This window comes from Bubalus kerabau, chromosome 10 (assembly GCF_029407905.1).
Source record: "Bubalus kerabau isolate K-KA32 ecotype Philippines breed swamp buffalo chromosome 10, PCC_UOA_SB_1v2, whole genome shotgun sequence".
In the NCBI taxonomy this organism is placed as follows: Eukaryota; Metazoa; Chordata; class Mammalia; order Artiodactyla; family Bovidae; genus Bubalus; species Bubalus kerabau.
Genome location: NC_073633.1, coordinates 96,872,053 through 96,891,240, shown reverse-complemented (window position 1 = coordinate 96,891,240; position 19,188 = coordinate 96,872,053). Strand labels below are relative to the sequence as shown.

The window sequence follows — 19,188 nt, the reverse complement described above, 5'->3', positions numbered from 1 at the left end:
ATAGTCAATAAAGCATAAGTAGATGTTTTTCTGGAATTCTCTTGGTTTTTCTATGATCCAATGGATGTTAGCAATTTGATCTGTGGTTCCTTTGCCTTTTCTAAATCCAGCTTGAACATCTGGAAGTTCTTGGTTCATGTACTGTTGAAGACTAGCTAGGAGAATTTTGAGCATTACTCTGCTAGGTCTGGAATGGTACTCCATAATATGCATTTATAACAGTTATCCAGGTGGTGCTTATGCTGGGACCTCCCTTTGAGAATTGTTTTGGAAGCCACTGACTTGTGATGTGTACAAGCTAGTACAAGAAATTAATTTTAATCAATTGGATTTCAGGAATTCAGTTCACAGAAGTTCTCTTATTTAATCACATGTATTTATTGAGTGCCAGGTAAAGGCTAGTCACTCTTATCAGTCTCCAGGGATACACTAGAGACTAAGCCTATCAGAAACCCTGCTCTCATGAGGCTGCTCTTGAACCTAAGGCTGAGTCACTCCTTTCTATTTCTTTTACACTACAGACTTTTATTTTATAAGAATTTGTTTGTATATCTACCCATTTATGACTGAGTTTCCTGGTGGCTTAGATGGTAAAGAATCTACCTGCATAGCAGGAGACCTGGGTTCAGTCCCTGGATTGGGACGATTCCCTGGAGAAGAGAATGGCTATCTACACCAGTATTGCCTGAAGAATCCCACGGACAGAGGAGTCTGGTGGGCTACAGCCCATGGGGTTGCAAAAGTCAGACAGGAGGGAGCGACTAACACTCTCACTTTCCACTTATGATGGGGTTTCCTTGATGCACTGAATTATCTTTAATCCATTCATTCATCAGTTTACTGGACAATCTGTTTGCAAATAAGATCCAGAGGGAAAAAACTACAAGGGAAAAAATTCCTTGTGTAGGGGTGAAGACAAGGAACAAGACAATTGCAAGTAGAGCAATAAGCATGAAAGAGGCTGTGGGAGATGTGATTGTTGCCATATATCCACTCCTTGGCTGGTAGACCCTTTCCTCAGCTGCTGCCAAGGCTAAACTAATGCCATACACCTGCCACCTTTTGGAGGGGAAAAAAGGGTGAATGAAAGCCACCTGCCCTGGAGATTACTGAGAAGTTACGACCTACCCAGTTAATTCTTGGAGTAAGAACAGACTCCGCCCAGGGGAAGAAAACGGCGGAAGTAGTGAAGTCAGAGAAATCTGTGCAAAAGATCCTGATTCCTCTGGGGTACGCACTTGCATGGTGCAGGGGACGAATGTTTCTAAGTGACACAGGAAGCCATTTGATGCTGTCCTCAAGCCCCAGGGATGTTACGGAGGTGAGTAGCATGATCAGATATCCATTTTAACGTCATCATGGTTGCCGTGTTCAGAAGTGAGGTAGGAGGAGAGGGAGAGTGGAGGTGATTTTGGAGACGATGGTGTAGTGGTGAACGCTCCTGGCTCTGGAGCCTGATTTCCTGGGCTTAAATTCCTGGATTTCCTCTTAGTTAGCTATTTCACTTAGCATAAAATATTTAACTTCCCAGAGCCCTCAGTTTCCTTGTCTATATGATGGGGATAAAAGTGGAATTTACTCTTAAAGGTTGTGTGAGGAGCCTTAAATTAATCAAATTATGTCCGGCATTGGCTTATAGAAAGTGCCCAGTAAATGCTGGCTCTTATCACTGCTCGGTTAGTACTATTAGCAGCCACAGTAGCAGTGGTAGCGCAGGGAGGTAAGGCAGACGTAGCAGTAAAGCTGGCAGTGTGTTCAGATGAGAAATGAATGGAAGCTAAGCCAAGGGAGTGGCATCGGGGGACACAGCCATGGGGGAAGAACTTTATATGATATTTAGGTTTTAATTATCAGCAACAGTTTGACCTAGAAGTGGGTGAGAATAGCTTGGATAACTGGCTAGCTAAGCAATAGTGCCGTTTCCTGAGATGAGGATCACAGGCAGAGGTGCTGACTTTAATGGGAAAGTTCGAGTCTGGTTTTGAAAGTAATGAGTTTGAGATACATTTGCAATATCCCCAGTGAGATTTCCATATGTAGCTGGAGAGTTCTGGCATTAGAGACAGACGTGTGTGCATGCTCACTCATGTCCGACTCTTTGAGACCCATGGACTGTAGCCTGCCAAGCTCCTCTGTCCATGGGATTTCCCAGGCAAGAATACTCAAGTGGGTTGCTGTTTCCTATTCTAGGTAATCGTCCCAACCCAGGGATTGAATCTATCTTGCGTTTCCTGCATTGGCAGGCAGATTCTTTACCACTGTGCCACCTGGGGTAAAGACTGAACCTTGAGATAAACATCTCATAGTAAAGAGTATGTTTACAACTCGAGCATCTTTGGGACACCCACATTAAAAAAAATTAATAATTGAGAAAATAATTAGAAAAAAATGGGATCCAAGAATAGCTCTAAAAAGGTTTTAAGCAGAAGAGGAGGATGGAACTCTTGGGAGTACTCAGAAAAAAGCAATAAAGAATGCAGCCTTGGGAGGAGAATATGGTACACCAGAAATCTCAGGTAAAACCAATAATGTCCAATCTGTCTACTACAAACGTATACTCACACTGTCTACTCACAGTCTGCATTTCCCGGACCACAGAGGGAATAGAGAGTACAACAGGAGCAATTTTTACCTTGGTCACAGATGACATTCCAGTGCAAGGTGAGAGAAACATCACACTTGAAACCCATGTTCACTTTGATAAATTTCCTTTGAACACTGGGGCCCAGGCTAAGGTAGTTCTACAGTGTGAAATGCTAGCTCTGTAAGAAAATCTGACTTATTTTAGGTGTTTCTTTTTTTAAAAACCAAGAACATATAGATATCGTAGAAGGCTACAGTGATCTAGAAATTAAACACACAAATTAAAAAAAGCAAAAAGGCTTCCCTGGTGGATCAGTGGTAAAGAATCTGCCTGCAATGCAGGAGATGTGGGTTCGATCTCTGGTTTGGGAAGATTCCCTGAAGAAGAAAGTGGTAACCCACTCCAGTATTCTTGCCAGGGAAATCCCATGAGCAGAGGAGCCTGGTGGGCTATGGTCCATGGGGTGGCAAAGAGTTGGACATGACTGAGCAGCTAAACAGCAGCAGCAAAAACTATATAAGAGATTTATATTGTATTTTACAAAGCTAAATGTGCAAGACATAATATCTATTTCCTTTAAATAAAACCAAATTAAATCTGACTGTAAGCTTCAATACCACAGACTTTAATTTATTGGGACTCTCTCCATATTTTAATGTATTATGCAAGGAATCTTTGGCTAACTAGACTTTTCAGAGATGTAGGCTTCACTGGTTACCATTGAAAAGTCTGTGATCCTTTAAAATTCAGAGGTGCAGATGCTCTATTCCATGCACTTAGGGTTTAGGAGTCTGAATTGTCAACCCCAAATTACGTACCTAGAGAAGACATACTTCTGGCCTGAAAGGAGACATAAAGACATTTTAAAATGAAGGAAAACTAAGAGAATTTGTTGCCAGCAAATCTACCATAAATAAATGACCAAAGGAAGTTTTCTAAACAGAAAATTGCTTGACAATTGAACTAAAATTGTAACACTGTCTGATGGCTCTGAACATATGTAGAAATATTTATTACATTTATAAGTGGAGGAGAGTAAAAGAATGTAAAGCCAGGTAAGGTTTCTATGTACCATTTAAGTTAGTAGAATGACAATGCCAAATAGACAGTAATAAGTTATGTGTATACAATGTAATATTTAGAGCAACCCCTAACAACACTAAACAAATAAACTAAGAAATGCTATCAGTTCAGTTCAGTTCAGCTTGCTCAGTCATGTCCGACTCTTTGCGACCCCATGAATCGCAGCACACCAGGCCTCCCTGTTCATCACCAACTCCCGGAGTTCACTCAGACTCATGTCCATAGAGTCGGGTGATGTCATCCAGCCATCTCATCCTCTGTCATCCCCTTCTCCTCCTGCCCCCAATCCTTCCCAGAATCAGGGTCTTTTCCAATGAGTCAACTCTCCGCATGAGGTGGCCAAAGTATTGGAGTTTCAACCTCAGCATCAGTCATTCCAATGAACACCCAGGACTGGTCTCCTTTGAGATGGACTAGTTGGATCTCCTTGCAGTCCAAGCGACTCTCAAGAGTCTTCTCCAACACCACAGTTCAAAAGCACGATTCTAAAAACTGTTACAGAAAACCAATAAAAAGACTAGAAAAAGAAAACAGAAATAAAAAACAGAACAGAAAACTAACTAAAAAATGGCAGTGTCCAGTTTATTTATTTTTGTTCTGGTTTTGATGTCATATTTAGGAGACCATTGCCTAATCTAAGTTCATGAAGATTTACTTATATCATTTCTTCTAGAGTTTTATAGTTTAAGTTTTTACATTTAAATCTTTGATCCATTTTGAGCTAGTTTTTGTGTATGGTGTGATGTATGTGTGTATGTGATCCAGCACTTGGCACTCTTATTACAAATAATTGATCATAAATATAAAGGTATATTTCAGGATCCTCAATTCTATTCCTTTTGCCTATTTGTCTCTGTTTATAACAGTACCACATTGTCCTGACTACTATATGTTCATAGCAGGTTTTGAAATTGGGAAGTGTGAGTCTTCTAATTTTGTTTTTCTTTCTCAAGATTATTTTGACTATTCTGCATGCCTTGTGTCTCCATATGAATTTTAGGATCAGCATGTCCATTTCTGCAGAAAAGTTAGCTGGTATTTTGATAGGGATTGCATTGAATTTGTAGATCAATTTGGGGAATATTGGCATTGTAGCAATAAATATTTTCCATGAAAACAAATGTTTTCCTGTTGATTAGGGTCTTAAATTTCTTTCAATGATGTTTTGTAGCTTTTAGAGTATAAGTTTTACCCTTCCTTTGTTAAATGTATTCCTAAGTATTTTATTCTTTTTGATGCTACTTTAAATGGAATTATTTTCTTGACTTCATTTTTTATTTGATCATTGCTACTGTGTTGGGAAAATCCCCTGGAGAAGTAAATGGTAATCCACACCAGTATTCTTGCCTGGAGAATCCCATGGACAGAAGAACCTAGTGGGCTACAGTCCAGAGGGTCATAGAGATGGACAAGACTGAAGTGACTTAGTACACATGCACTGTATAGAAATTCTATTAATTTTCACGTCCTGATATATATCTTGCAACTTTGCTGAACTCATTGATTAGCTCTAATAGATTTTTAGTGGATTCCTACAGGATTTTCTATATGCAAGATTATGTCACTGGCAAGTAACAGTTTTATTACTTCCTTTCCAATCTGGAGTCTTTTATTTAATTTTCTTGCATAATTGTCTTGGCTAGGCTCTCCACTACAATGTTGCATACAAGTGGAAAGAGAAGACACCATTGTTTAGTTTCTAGTTTTCATTCACACCATTAATATGATATTTTTCATTTGTTGTTCAGTTGCTAAGTTGGATGCAGGAGACACAAGAGAGGTAGGTTCATTCCCTGGGTTGGGAAGATTCTCTGGAGTAGGATATGGCAATCCACTCCAGTATTCTTGCCTAGAAAATCCCATGGACAGAGGAACCTGGTTTGCTACAGTCCATGGGGCCACAAAGAGTTGGATACGGCTGAGCACTCCTACAAATATCTTAACTGTGAACTTTATGTAGAGGATTATTTGTATGGTTTTCACACCAAGGGGATCATATCATGTTTGCAAATTTTAGCCTAGTTTTCTTCCCAACATAAACAGTTGCATCATTAATCTGTCTTTTGTATATCACTGCAATGGCTACATGCCATTTTATTGCACTTTAAAAAATGAATTATCTTGCCATTTATCCAAGATTAATTATTATAAAAATTATCCTATAAATCCATGTGGTTATATTCATGATTGTTTTGGGGTTGAAATCTGAGAAGTAGCATATCTGGGTCATAAGGCATGCACCTGTGATAGATTTTTATAATTTAGTTTAGTATTTGTTCTGCTTGTGTTTTCTCTCCAACTGAATTGTCAGATTCTTTTAGATAAGAGCCTGGTTTTTTCTTCTGAGTATCTTCATAGGCTACCCAGGATACCTACACAGGAATATTCGCCTGAAGGTGGTTAAGGAAAATATTTAAATGACTAGATATCTCTTTGCAACAAATGATTTATTCTTAAACTTTCCTGCTGTACCTAAGATGTTTCCATTGTTTTCTTTTTATATGCCTTTATTATATGAAATACTACACACACACATACTTTTCAATAACTAACATTTTTTTATATTCTTTTTATCCAACTTTACATTTATTACTTCCATGTTGTCTAATTATCAAAGATATTTCAAGCAATATTTTTTTTCCACTTTCTAATCCAGGCAGAGAAGGGTGGGTATCAGGAACTGGGCTCTTGAGAATATATTGTTTAAGTAGTGCAGGTTTGGTAAGCAAACGCAGTTGGTAAAAAAGTTTAGTTTCTTGTAAGTCTATAGCCAGATTGAATGCAAATCTTTTGCTTGTCTAAACAATCATCATTGCTGCTGCTGCTAAGTCGCTTCAGTTGTGTCCGACTCTGTGCGACCCCATCGGTGGCAGGCCGTCAGGCTTCCCCGTCCCTGGGATTCTCCAGGCAAGAACACTGGAGTGGATTGCCATTTCTTTATCCAATGCATGAAAGTGAAAAGTGAAAGTGAAGTCGCTCAGTTGTGTCCGACCCCTAGCGACCCCATAGACTGCAGCCTACCAGGCTCCTCTGTCCATGGGACTTTCCAGGCAAGAGTACTGGAGTGGGGTGCCGTTGCCTTCTCCGAAACAATCATCACAGGTGGTAACAATTTTGCTACTAGAAGCACACACACAGATTGAGAAATTGGGTGTGTTTTGCAGACATTTTTCAGAAGTAGGATACTATGAGGAGCAAGCTGGCTTAAAGAATAGGAGAGGAGGCACCATCTGAAAGAATAGGAAAGAAAATTCATGAAAATCTGTGGCTGGTGATCAAACAGGAAAAGCTAATGGTTATTAGCTGTGAATAGTCTGAGTTTTTATGCTGCTAGAATGTACAATATTATAAATTACTGTTTTGGGATTGTTGTGCTAGAGAACAAATGACATATAAAAAAGAAAGAAACAGTCTTCGGATTGGGTTCTGTTTTATTTTAAAGTTATTTTCCAAGCACTACTGTAGGAGCCTTTTTCAAAAGTGACATTTCAAATCCTGAGGGTTTGTGCCTAGATGCAATTTATCTTTTAGCATATATTAAAGAAAAAGATGCTCTCATGAAATTTTACTTACCTGTTAGCAAAATTCATGCCTTTTAAAGTTTAGAAATTCTAGAGTTTCTTATCAAGACATCGACATTAGCATCTGCAGCTCTTTAGTAAGAGATGTAAACTTGCAAAAGATTAGCTTGTTTACTTACATTTCAGTTCAGTTCAGTCTTATATAACCAAACTGCTTAAGATCAAGACCAAACCAAACATTGAGAACCATAAAATACATGGAGGTGCTTTGGGAGAGCTAGGAGGCTGTTATCTAGAAAAGTCAGGTGAAACAAAGATGTATTCTATTGTGCAAAGAGCCAGATGTTTAGATGAATTGGGGGTTTGAGAAGAAAACATGAAGGATCAGCTAGGATCTTCAGTGCCCCTTTGTTTTCCATTAAATCAGAAAGCAGGATGGATAAGCATTCCCCAGGTTTAGAGGAAAGAAAGGAAGATTTTAAGGAGACGGTAAGATGCTATAAACCCTGTGTGTGGTGGGAACATAATGGAAAAAAGGCTCAAAGCTGTGCATCCGCAAGACCCTGGAAAGAGGACGCCCTCCTCCTCCAGGGGCGGCGCTGTCTTTGTATCTTGGAGCACTCCACATATCAGTCTGGGAATGATGTGGTAAGACTGATGGACCAAAAGGGTGCTGAGAAAGATACTATCAAAGTAACCAACTGATGGAGTGTAGCTTCCACTGTGACCTTTATTTCTGGGTTCCAAGAGCCTTCATCTTATTCTCATGGCTGGTACGATTATTATCTACCTCTGCCTGGGCCACCACGGTAGAACCCTGATGTTATTATTTTTAAAATATTTAGTTATTTGACTGTTCCAGGTCTTAGCTGTGGCTTGTGGGATCTAGTTCCCTGACCAGGGATTGAACATGGGCCCCCTGCATTTAGAGCATGGAGTCTTAGCTACTGGACCACAAGGGAAGTGCATCCCTGACAAGTCCTGCCCATCTTATTAACTGTTCTTTACATTGATGATCTATCTTTTCAAAACCCCATTTCCTGCATACTTGAAGTTTCTGCTTCTGTTTCAGATTTAACGAATCATTTTCAAATGCTTCCATTAACTGTTAAAAACCTTATTTCACATAGTTCTTTCTCAAATCATTAGCCTTTGTCTCAGTTAAGTCAGAATTATTTTCTGCGTCTGTGCTCTTTTTGCTCAACTATTTGCTCAGCCTCACTTTCCTTGGTTTAGATTCTACTCATCCTTCAAGGCCCAGTCTAAATCATATTTTTAACTTGAAACCTTAGGCAGCATACTTCAGCTCAGGAATGTTTATTTTCTTTTCTCTTTGCCAATATATAAGCCTATTAACTAGGATGCTGGGAAAGAAATGACCTCATTTAACATTCTGTTGAATCCAGTAGTATCCTTTATTTCCATTCTGCTGTCCAAACCATATAGTAAACATTTTGACAATGGGAGCCTTCTGAGAATTCTGCAGCGCCTCAGACAGTGCTGGGTGCCCAGCAGTTAACACAGCACCTACTTGTGACTGAGGAAGAAGACATTAAATAAAAAATACCACAGTGGTACAAAGTGTAGGGAAGTGAGCAAGCCTTGAATGATACCAGTCAGAAATAATTTCAAGAAGGTAATATAATTTTACAAGAGTTTTGTTTCTTCTTTCTTCAAAGACACCAAATGGGAGGGATAGGAAAGACCTCCAAATATTACATAGAGCTACCATATGACCCAGCAATCCCCCTACCAGATATAATGCCCGGAGAAAACTCTAATTCAAAAGGACACATGTACTCCAGTGTTCACTGAAGTACTATTCACAATAGTCAGGACCTGGAAGCAACCTAAATGTTTAACAACAGATGCATGGATAAAGAAATTGTGCATATTTACGATGGAATATTACTTAGCCACTAAAAGGAATGAATCTGTAGAGACATGGATGGACCTAGAGTGTGTCATACAGTGTAAAGCGAGTCAGAAAAAGAAACACAGAATCATAGATTAATGTACATATGTAGACTCTAGAAAAAGGGTACAGATGAACCTATTTCCAAGGCAGGAACAGAGAGGCAGACACAGAATGGACATGTGGACTTAGGTGTGAAAGGGAAGGGAAGGCTGAATTGAGAGATTAGGATTGACATAAATACTCTACCATGTGTAAATTAGCTAGTGGGAAGCCTCTGCCCAGCACAGGAAGCTCATCTCGGTGTCTGTGATGACCTAGAGGGGTGCGATGGTGGGAGGGAGCTCCAGGGGGGAGGGGATACATGTATACATATAGTTGATTCACTTCATTGTACCGCAGAAATTAACACAACATCATAAAGCAATGATAAGCCAATAAAAAATAAATTTAAAAAAATGAAAAAAGAAAAAAGATTCCAAATGTTGCATGGTCTGCTGTGTTGTTTTGTGCAAACATCCTTGGGAAAATTGGAACCTGGAATATTTGATGAATCCTCCAACCTTGGCACGTCAACCTGGAGTGTGCTTTATTTTCTTTTATTCCTCAGAATCCCTACGATTATTAATAGTGGATATTATCCAAGGGCAAAGAATGTGTGGTCTTTTTGACCAGAGACTAGTTTCCATAAAGAAAATAGCTAACTAATTATCATCTCTGTCTCCAGTCCATTTCTGCCACCCATAGCAACAAAGGATTCCATTAAAAAACATTACTATTTTATTAAAAATGCTAAATTAATTTAGTATTCTTTTTAATTTCCCAGTAGGTTTTGAAGAGATTATGGTGCCATCTGCGTATGCCCAGAAGGGATAATTATAATAGCAGAAGAACCAGCCTCAGCTTTGGTGCCTTCTTTTTCAAAAGTGACCTGAATGGAGTCATTGCATTTACTGATTAGTTACAGTTCTTTCTCTTCATTCAAATTGGTAACAAGGGAAACAATACTTCTCAATACTCTTTTAGTAAAAATGAATATCTCCTGAAGTAAACAGTTCAGGTGTAGACTACTTAATGGGCTTATTCAGCAGAGTTTATGAAAAGGTTGAACCAGTTCATTCTTAGCTTGTTTTCAGTTTTTACATATAGATTATCTTTTGCTAGTCTGTGAAGCTTGTAAACCACCTTCTGTGCCAAGCTATTGTTTCTTAGCTGCAAGCCCACTCTTCCAAACTCTACTTTGTGATGGTGAGGCTGAGATTTTGTCAACCACATTTCAGCAATGCCACTTGGCTCCTGGCTAGGCTATACCACTAGAGACCACTAGATGGGCTTCCTGTTTATTTCCTATGACTGTGCTATACTTCTTCATCTTTTCTGCATTATCTTCCCTTAATTCATTGGGAATTCATTTTGGAGTTTTTCCAACACTTGCAGAGTTGGATTCAGGCACCATCCCAGGGATATCAGCACTAGCTGAGCACCTTCTCAGAAGTCTGAATTTCATCTCCTCCAGGCTTTAAAAAACTTTAACTCCTCCCTTTGTTCTGCTAAGCCAAGGTGTGTAGCTGCCTCCTGCAACTGATACTTTCATGATACTTGAAAAAAATTGTTTTTGTTCGAGTATACTTGATTTACAGGATACTTCCCTGATACCAGTTGTAGGCAAGTGTGTGTATTATCTGTGGCTGCTTTATAAGAGTCAAATATTTGCAATGGAGACCATATGACTGAAAATGTTTGCTCCCTGGCTCTTTGTACAGAAAGTTTAGTGAACTCTGCCACAGTGTTCTAGTCTTGTCTTTTTAAAGTTTACACTAAAATTTTAAAATAATTACACTAAATTCTCTCTGTTCATGTAATCAGTGTGGTTTCTAGATCATGCTTGGACCTTGACTGATACAAATATTGGTTCCACGTGTGGTCCTGGGAAATGGACACTCCAAATGGGGATTGGTTTGGTCATATTTTTTACTTGAATACAAGGTTGAAATTAGGTACTAGCGACCCATGGTGCGCAGTTGATCTCATTCAATCCAATCATTACCAGTGTTGATTGTGGTGAAATGCCTGCTGCTGCATATGCCTCAGAACCTGGCCGTCATGACAGTAATGATGACTACAAGGACTTTGGCTGGGATAGATTTTCTGATGGTTTTGAAGTTCTTACAAAAAGAAAATGACAAATCCAGAGACTTGGAGAGCTTTATTATATCCCTAAAAATATCTTTTTAATAACCTGGACTATCATTGCTGAGAATCAAATACAAAATTTAATTGGGCAGAATGCACAATTACAACAAAAATTAAATTCATAGCTTTTGCTGAGTCATTCACATACAAGTACAGAGTCTGACCAGGGAAGAAATGTGCCCCAATTAGCCTGGTGGCGTCTATGAATCCTTTCTCCAACTATAGCTTTTAGATACATGAGCTAAAATATATAGGATAAAAATGGAAACAAATTATAATGAAATACAATAATAAAAATATTTTTAAAAATTCATGTAATTCTTTAAAATAAATGCTTTAAAGAACAATGTCTAGCAGTAGGTCTTTGCTGCTAAGTCGCTTCAGTCGTGTCTGACTCTGTGCGACCCCATAGAGAGCAGCCCACCAGGCTCCCCCATCCCTGGGATTCTCCAGGCAAGAACATTGGAGTAGGTTGCCATTTCCTTCTCCAATGCATGAAAGTGAAAAGTGAAAGTGAAGTTGCTCAGTCGAAATGCCACAGTTTGAATACTTATTTTGATATATCTGCATCACATTATAAAGTAGTGTGAAATATCTATGATTTCTATTGTTGCCAAAGTCATGGGCAATGATTAACACTACTGTGGGGTTGGTTTTTTTTTTTTTGCTCATACTTTTTATAGAAGAAAATCTAAATTTCAGTTAGATGTTAATGAAAATAAAGATGTATTTTTTTCTTCTTCAAGTTTACTAATCTGGTTTTCATCTATGTACCTCAAGAATCCCTGATTTAGTAGTTTAGGTACCCTGAGAAATCAGCGGTATATACATCCTTGAGGAGTTTTGACATAATTATTCAAAATTAATTAGATGAGGATGAAGGCTGCATGGTTCATTTAATCTTCTTTTAACTCTTTCTACTTATGACACATCCTCCTATCATCCTAGGAGTCTCTTCCTCTAGGAGACTGGCTGAGAGAGTGTTCTCTCTGCTTCTATATAGTGCCAGGACTTTTGCTATGGAAGCACCTACAATACCATCGTGTTCAAGTACTTAAATGTGTTTTCCGCATCAGAGATTAGGATACTATTGTGCCTGTTTGCCTTTCCATATTCTCCCCGCTTGACTGTGAGGTTTCTGATGTTAGAGACCACATCTGACCACATCCAACACAGGGCCCATCACCTAATACAGTTGTCCCCAACGTTTTCGGCATCAGGGATAAGTTTCATGGAAGAAAATTTTTCCAGGGACTGGGGGAAGGGGCTATGGTTTGGTGGTGATTCAAGGGCATTGTATTTATTGCGCGCTTTGTTTCTGTTGTTATTGCATCAGCTCCACCTCAAATCTTCAGGCACTGGATCCCAGAGGCTGGGAACTACCGAGTGGCTGCTCAGACTACGTTTGTGAGTCAACAAGTGCATGAAATGGATGGATTCCAAGGTGAAAATAGTGTTCTTCTCTTGTTCAGGGCCAAAGGTCTTAACCAGGTATTTTGCATAAGCTTTGCCGTGAATGGAGAGAGAAGAGAATAGAAGTGAACGTGTCAGTATAAATCTGTCCACCGCTGGAAACGCAACTCAGTGTTTAACCCTATCGATAGTGGAGCACTAGACATGCCACCTCTGAGGAGGATGCTATTCTGATTTTTTTTTTTTTTTTTCATTGCAAAGAGAATCGTGAGTCGTTTTACAGGATGGCATGTATGACATCAGTGTGCTGCGTACATCAGGGGAGACTGGATCTCCCCTTAGCTGTGGGGGTGAGAGATGAGTCTCGACTAAACCAATCTAGTCATGGTAATTCCCTTTGGCAGTGTTTAGTTCAGGCATGGGCATGTGATGCAATTGTGGGCAAAGAAATGTCATGGCAAGGCTGCTGAGGGGTGTCCAGGAAAAGACAAAAAGATATGCATGAAAGGCCACATTTCTGTATCTCTCTCTTTGGCTGTGGTTATGTGAGGGGGTGATGCTAGAGCTCATGAAAAGTGTGTGAGAGAGGGGAGCAGGTGGCATAACGAAGTGGCAGTGTGGACGGATGGAAGGACAGTGGATGACTGGTGATGTCATTGAGATGCTCTGTGAACCAACTGCTGCACTTGTTATATCGCAGGAGTCTTGAGTAAGCCATTTTTTAATGGATTTTTTTGTTATTTGCATCCTAAAGGGTCTTAACTGCTTCACCTTCTTAAGGGAAGGACAGCTTTCCTAATGGTCATACACGGGTGTGACAGGGATTCCAGTCTGCCTGAGACCTCAGTGCAGGAGAGTCACAGAAGTCTGTATTATATGCAGGAGTTCTTTAACAGCTCCAAAGTTCTAATTAAACAGTGGATAGGGTGCCAGCCATTTCTGAAATTCATCAAATGAGAACATTTCAAGCTAGATGAGAAGCATTTGTAGGTGAACTAAACCCAAACACCCTTCTGAAACCCCAGTATGCTATGGCAAGGCGTTCCTGTGCAGCCTGTCAGGTGTTACCGTGTTATGAAACTGGCTTTGACATTTGGATGTCTACCACTTGGTGAGTGGTTAGTTATGAAATGCTATTGGTTATACAGATTATACTTCTGGAATAAAGCCTGGACTTCTGGGATCTTTTTAGTGGCTGGTTTATTTGTATTTCCAAGCCATTTTCCCAATAAGCCAACACAATCAAATTACATGCAGCTTTGAAGACATTCTACCTTACAGTTTGACATTTTAATTAGGACTTTAAAGAGATAATAATCACTGCCCACAACTTCCCTAATGTTACCTAGAAATGGGCCAGTTAATTAGGATCCCAGAAAAACCCACCGCATGCATTTCATTTTAATTGTTTTTCCAAAACTCCCATCACCACATCTCTTGGCTTCAACTCAGACCAAATCAAACAAACAGCAGGGAAGAGTTCAATCTCTCTGGCCTTCCAAAAACTCTAAGGGTGCAAATAAGGAAGGCAGTCTATGTCCATCATCTAAAAATGTAGGTTACAGCCTGCCTAAGATATTTTTCTTTTCATTTCAAGATTGCTTTTGAAAGGAAAACCATGCCAGTGCATTTCATTAGGTCATTCTCTATGAAAGCCATTGACATCTGGTTCATCTGATCTCTTTGATTCCTGTATCTATACTTTATTTTTCTTTATCTCTTCTAGGGTAACATTATTAATGGGTGGTCCCACTAAGGAATTTTTTTTTTTTAATGCTCGCTGATGGCCTTACATTTCTTCAAAGTGGATTTTACAAGGTGGAGGGAAAAATGAGTCTGTCTATTGTTGAGACACAAAGGGGCCCAGGGTGTGATAGCAATTCAAGAAATGAATTCTGGACTGTTGGGCGGATTATGTGTAACAGGATGCTCACTGCCTCACCAAGCCCTGCCCCTCCCTATCCCTGGGGTCAACATACAAGAATGGAAATGTGGTAAACGTCTGAGCTGTTTGACTAACGCTCTGATGTGTTTTGACACATTCAGGCAGGAGAGGTGGTTGTCACTTCCCAGAAGGGGTTTAAGAAGTGTAACAATATGCCCCTCTGTCACTCTGCCAGTCAGGTGCCTTTAGCCTCACTTTTGGACCTGAGTACTTGGGCCCCAGTCTCCAGGTGAATGATCAGTTGCAACGTGTATCTCAGTTCCCAGGATCCAGAGGTTATAAAATTTCTTGTGTTCAACAGTCGAGTTCATTTGAAGGATATCCTCCACTTGCAAATTCATTGTTGACTACTATTTCAATATGCTGCTGAATGTGCTCACTTCACACTTGTTCATGGTGAGAGGCAGTGAATCCAATGAAACGCAAACGTTAGCCACCACCCCCTCCAACACACACAGCCCCTTCCAAGTCTCTGGCAAGACTTCTTGCAATGTGATCACATGTGTTTGTAAAATTTGAAAACGTAAGATAATCTAACAACAGCTAGTTATAACCACTGTGTGTTTCCTGACCAATTTTGTCTGAACAATTTTGTGGTTTCTTTTACAAAATAAGGACCCCCCCCAGTTGTTTAACCTTTAAGACTAACAAACCTGGATCTACCCCTGCTCTTTATGTAAGTACTTTTTAAACTGGTTTACAACTTGATGTAAGTTTTGTCTGTAAAATACTTTGTTTTGATTTCGGTATGTGCCTTAGCATGCTCACCACCACCAAAAGTTTCGTTTCCATCCGTCACCGTACTGTTGATCCCGTGACCCATTTTGCCCTTCCCCTACTCTCTTCCCTTCTGGTAGCCACTATGTTCTCTGAATCTATCTGTTTCAGTTTTTGTTTGGCTTATTTGTTTGCTTTTAATTTAATATTGCACATATTAAAAACACATAAAATTGTAGGTTTCTTTTTAGTTTATTTGAATTATTTCACTTAATACCCTTCAAAATAGTATATAAAGAAATCATGTAATTCAACAACAACAAAACAAGCCAATTAACAAATAGCAGAGGAGCTGAACAGACATTTTTCCAAAGAAAACCTACAGATGGCCAACAGGCACATGGGGAGATGTTTAACAGCATTAATTATTAAGGAAATGCAAATCAAAACTGCAATGAGATATCACTTCATATCCATTAGAATGGTTATGATAAGCACTTTTAAAAAGTGTTATTGGGCTTCCCTGGTGGCTACGTCAGTAAAGAATCCACCTGCAATGTGGGAGACCTGGGTTCAATCTATGGGTTGGGAAGATCCCCTGGAGGAGGACATGGCAACCCACTCCAGTATTTGCCTGGAGAATCCCCACGGACAGAGGAGCCTAGCAGGCTGCAGTCCATGGGATGGCAAAGAGTCAGACACGACAAGTGACTAAGCACACAGGTCCTTGATTAGAAGAATGTGATGTGTCCTGGTAATCACAGGCTGGCTTTTAGAGGTAGCTCTGTGTGCAAAGGAATGTCCTTGAAGCAGACCAAGTTGGCAGGGTAAGTCTTATTTTTCCTGTCAACCATGATTCCCTGAGATTTCTCCAAACTTGAGACAGTTCTCTGATCTTGAGAGTTTCAATCAGATAAGATATGTGTGATGCTCACTGGGTAACAAACAAGGACGCACCGTATAGCAAATGCACCTTGCTCAATTTATGCAGCAGCCTAGATGGCAGCGGGCAGGGGGTAGTTTGGGGGAGAATGGATGCATGTATATGTATGGCTGAGTCCCCTCACTGATCATCTGAAACGATCACATTGTTAGTTGGCTAAACCTCAATACAAAATAAAATGTTTACAGTCAAGAAAAGATATCTGTGATTCTTAGGACAGTGAATGTGCATCGTAAGTCCTCAGTGAATGCTAGCTATAATAATCATGGTTATATTAATTTCCTCCAAACTGTGCAGCCTGTGTGTATCTTTTTCTACTACTTCCTTCATCTGGGAAAAGAGATAATACTTATTTTACAGGGATGTTTTGGGGAATAAGTATGTAAAGCACTTGTCACAGTGGGCTATGCACCCAATGAATGGACATGATTATTGTAATGATGTGCTGATGTGTCATGGGCTTCCCTGGTGGCTCAGTTTACTGGTGAAGAACCCACCTACCAATGCAGGAGACATGGGTTTGATCTCTGAGTCAGGAAGATCTCCCCAGATAAGGGAATGGCAATCTGCTCCAGTATTCTTGCCTAGGGAATTCCATGGACCAAGGGGCCTGGCGGGATACAGTCCATGGGTTGCAAAAGAGTCAGACTTAGCAACTAAACAACACCAACAAACCGATGCATCATATACAATCATATATATATGGTATGAAATGGAGAGAAATAAAATGATAATAATTCTGGCATACTTGGGAATCCTAATGAGTTAACTCATAAGCTCACTTATACGGTTTCACAACACCTGTGGCAGATTCGTTTTGATGTTTGGCAAAACTAATACAGTGTTTGAGGTTTAAAAAAAAAAAAAAAAAGAATTCTAAAGCTAACTAATGGGCTCTTAAGACCTATTAGAATTTCATTAAAAATGTTATCAGATTGAAATCTGAATTCATTTGCATAATTGATCTAATCTTGTACTGGATTTCTGCACAAATATAAGTAATAATTGGTTAAAGATTAGTGAGAAATAAGATATTGGCAAATATATTCCTCAAATCTCATTTGAATTTCATTCCAATTGTATTCACAACCAGGGATTTGAATTATTGATTTCTGTCTTGCCTGGAAATTTTAAGAAAAGTAACTATAGCATTCCCTTGATTTTCTTGAACGAACTATATGTTAATGTTTTGTTTTTATACTAAATATATAGATTCTATCTTCTTTGTTTAAGTGGGGCCAAAATTCATAAACTAGTTTCCTGAACTTCAAGATGTCTATAGTTTTAAGGGTGTTAGACCAAGTTGGGCATATGCATATTTACACTGTCATACATAAGCAAAACGAATATTGTGCTACATAAAAGTGTGTACATCCTTTTTAAAAATAAATATTATCAAATGGAAAATATATGATTCTAGACTATGATTTCTTAAGGGAGGTGTCTAACAGAATGCCTGAACACAGGTAAAAGTTCAATATACATTACTTTAATGACTAAATGAATAAATTCAGTTCAGTTCAGTCACTCAGTCTTTGCGACCCTGTGGACTGCAGCACACCAGGCTTCCCTGTCCATCACCAACCCCTGGAGCTTACTCAAACTCATTTCCATCAAGTCTATGGTGCCATCCAACCATCTCGTCCTCTGTCGTCCCCTTCTCTTCCTGCCTTCAATCTTTCCCAGCATCAGGGTCTTTTCCAGTGAGTTGGTTCTTCACATCAGGTGGCCAATGTGTTGGAATTTCAGCTTCACCACTAGTCCTTCTGATGAATATTCAAGATTGATTTCCTTTTGGATGGACTGGTTGGATCTCCTTGCAGCCCAAGGGAGTCACAAGGGTCTTCTGTAACACCACAATTCAAAAAAATCAATTCTTCGGTGCTCAGCTTTCTTTATAGTCCAACTCTCACATCCATACATGACTACTGGAAAAACCATAACTTTGACTAGATGAACCTTCATTGACAAAGTAATGTCTCTGCTTTTTAATATGCTGTCTAGGTTGGTCATAGTTTTTCTTCCAAGGAGCAAGTGTTTTTTAATTTTGTCAACATCTGCAGTGATTTTGGAGCCCAAGAAAATAAAGTCTGTAACTGTTTCCATTGTTCCCCCATCTATTTGCCATGAAGTGATGGGACTGGATGCCATGATCTTAGTTTTCTGAATGTTGAGTTTTAAGCCCGCTTTTTCACTCTCCTCTTTCACTTCCATCAAGAGGCCCTTCAGTTCCTCTTCACTTTCTGCAGGTGGTGTTGTCTGCATATCTAAGGTTATTGCTATTTTTCCTGGCAATCTTGATTCCAGCTTGTGCTTCATCCAGCCTGGCATTTCACATGATGTACTCTGCATGTAAGTTAAATAAGCAGGATGACAATATACGTCTTGACAGGAGTCCTAACGTGCTCCTTTCCTGATTTGGAACCAGTCTGTTGTTCCATGTTCGGTTCTAACTGTTGTTTCTTAACCTGCGTATAGATTTCTCAGGAGGCAGGTAAGGTGGTCTGGTATTCTCTCTCTAAGAATTCATCTCTTTAAGAATTTTCCACAGTTTGTTGTGATCCACACAGTCAAAGGCTTTGGTGTAATCAATAAAGCAAAGTAGATGTTTTTCTGGAACTGTCTTGCTTTTTCTATGATCCAATGGATGTTGGCAATTTGATCTTTGATTCCTCTGCCTTTTCTAAAACCAGCCTGAACATCTGGAAGTTCACGGTTCATGTACTGTTGAAGCCTGGCTTGGAGAATTTTGAGCATACTTTACTAGTATGTGAAAGTGAAAAGTGAAAGTGAAGTCGTTCAGTCGTGTCCGACTCTTTGCGACCCCGTAGACTGTAGCCTACCAGGATCCTCCTTCCATGGGATTCTCCAGGC

The 19,188-nt window shown here is 39.6% G+C and overlaps 1 long non-coding RNA gene across 6 annotated transcripts in view; it reads left to right on the top strand.

The window, feature by feature from the left end:
- Positions 1 to 302: 302 nt before the first annotated feature.
- Positions 303 to 19,188, top strand: part of LOC129621874 (uncharacterized) — a 98,396-nt gene continuing 79,510 nt past the window's right edge. For 4 of the 6 annotated variants that reach the window (XR_008699783.1, XR_008699782.1, XR_008699784.1 and 1 more), the window contains exon 1: positions 303 to 1,321. This is a non-coding gene — a long non-coding RNA (uncharacterized LOC129621874). The remainder of the gene's footprint in view (positions 1,322 to 19,188) is intronic. The other 2 variants (XR_008699780.1, XR_008699779.1) reach the window with 2 other exon arrangements.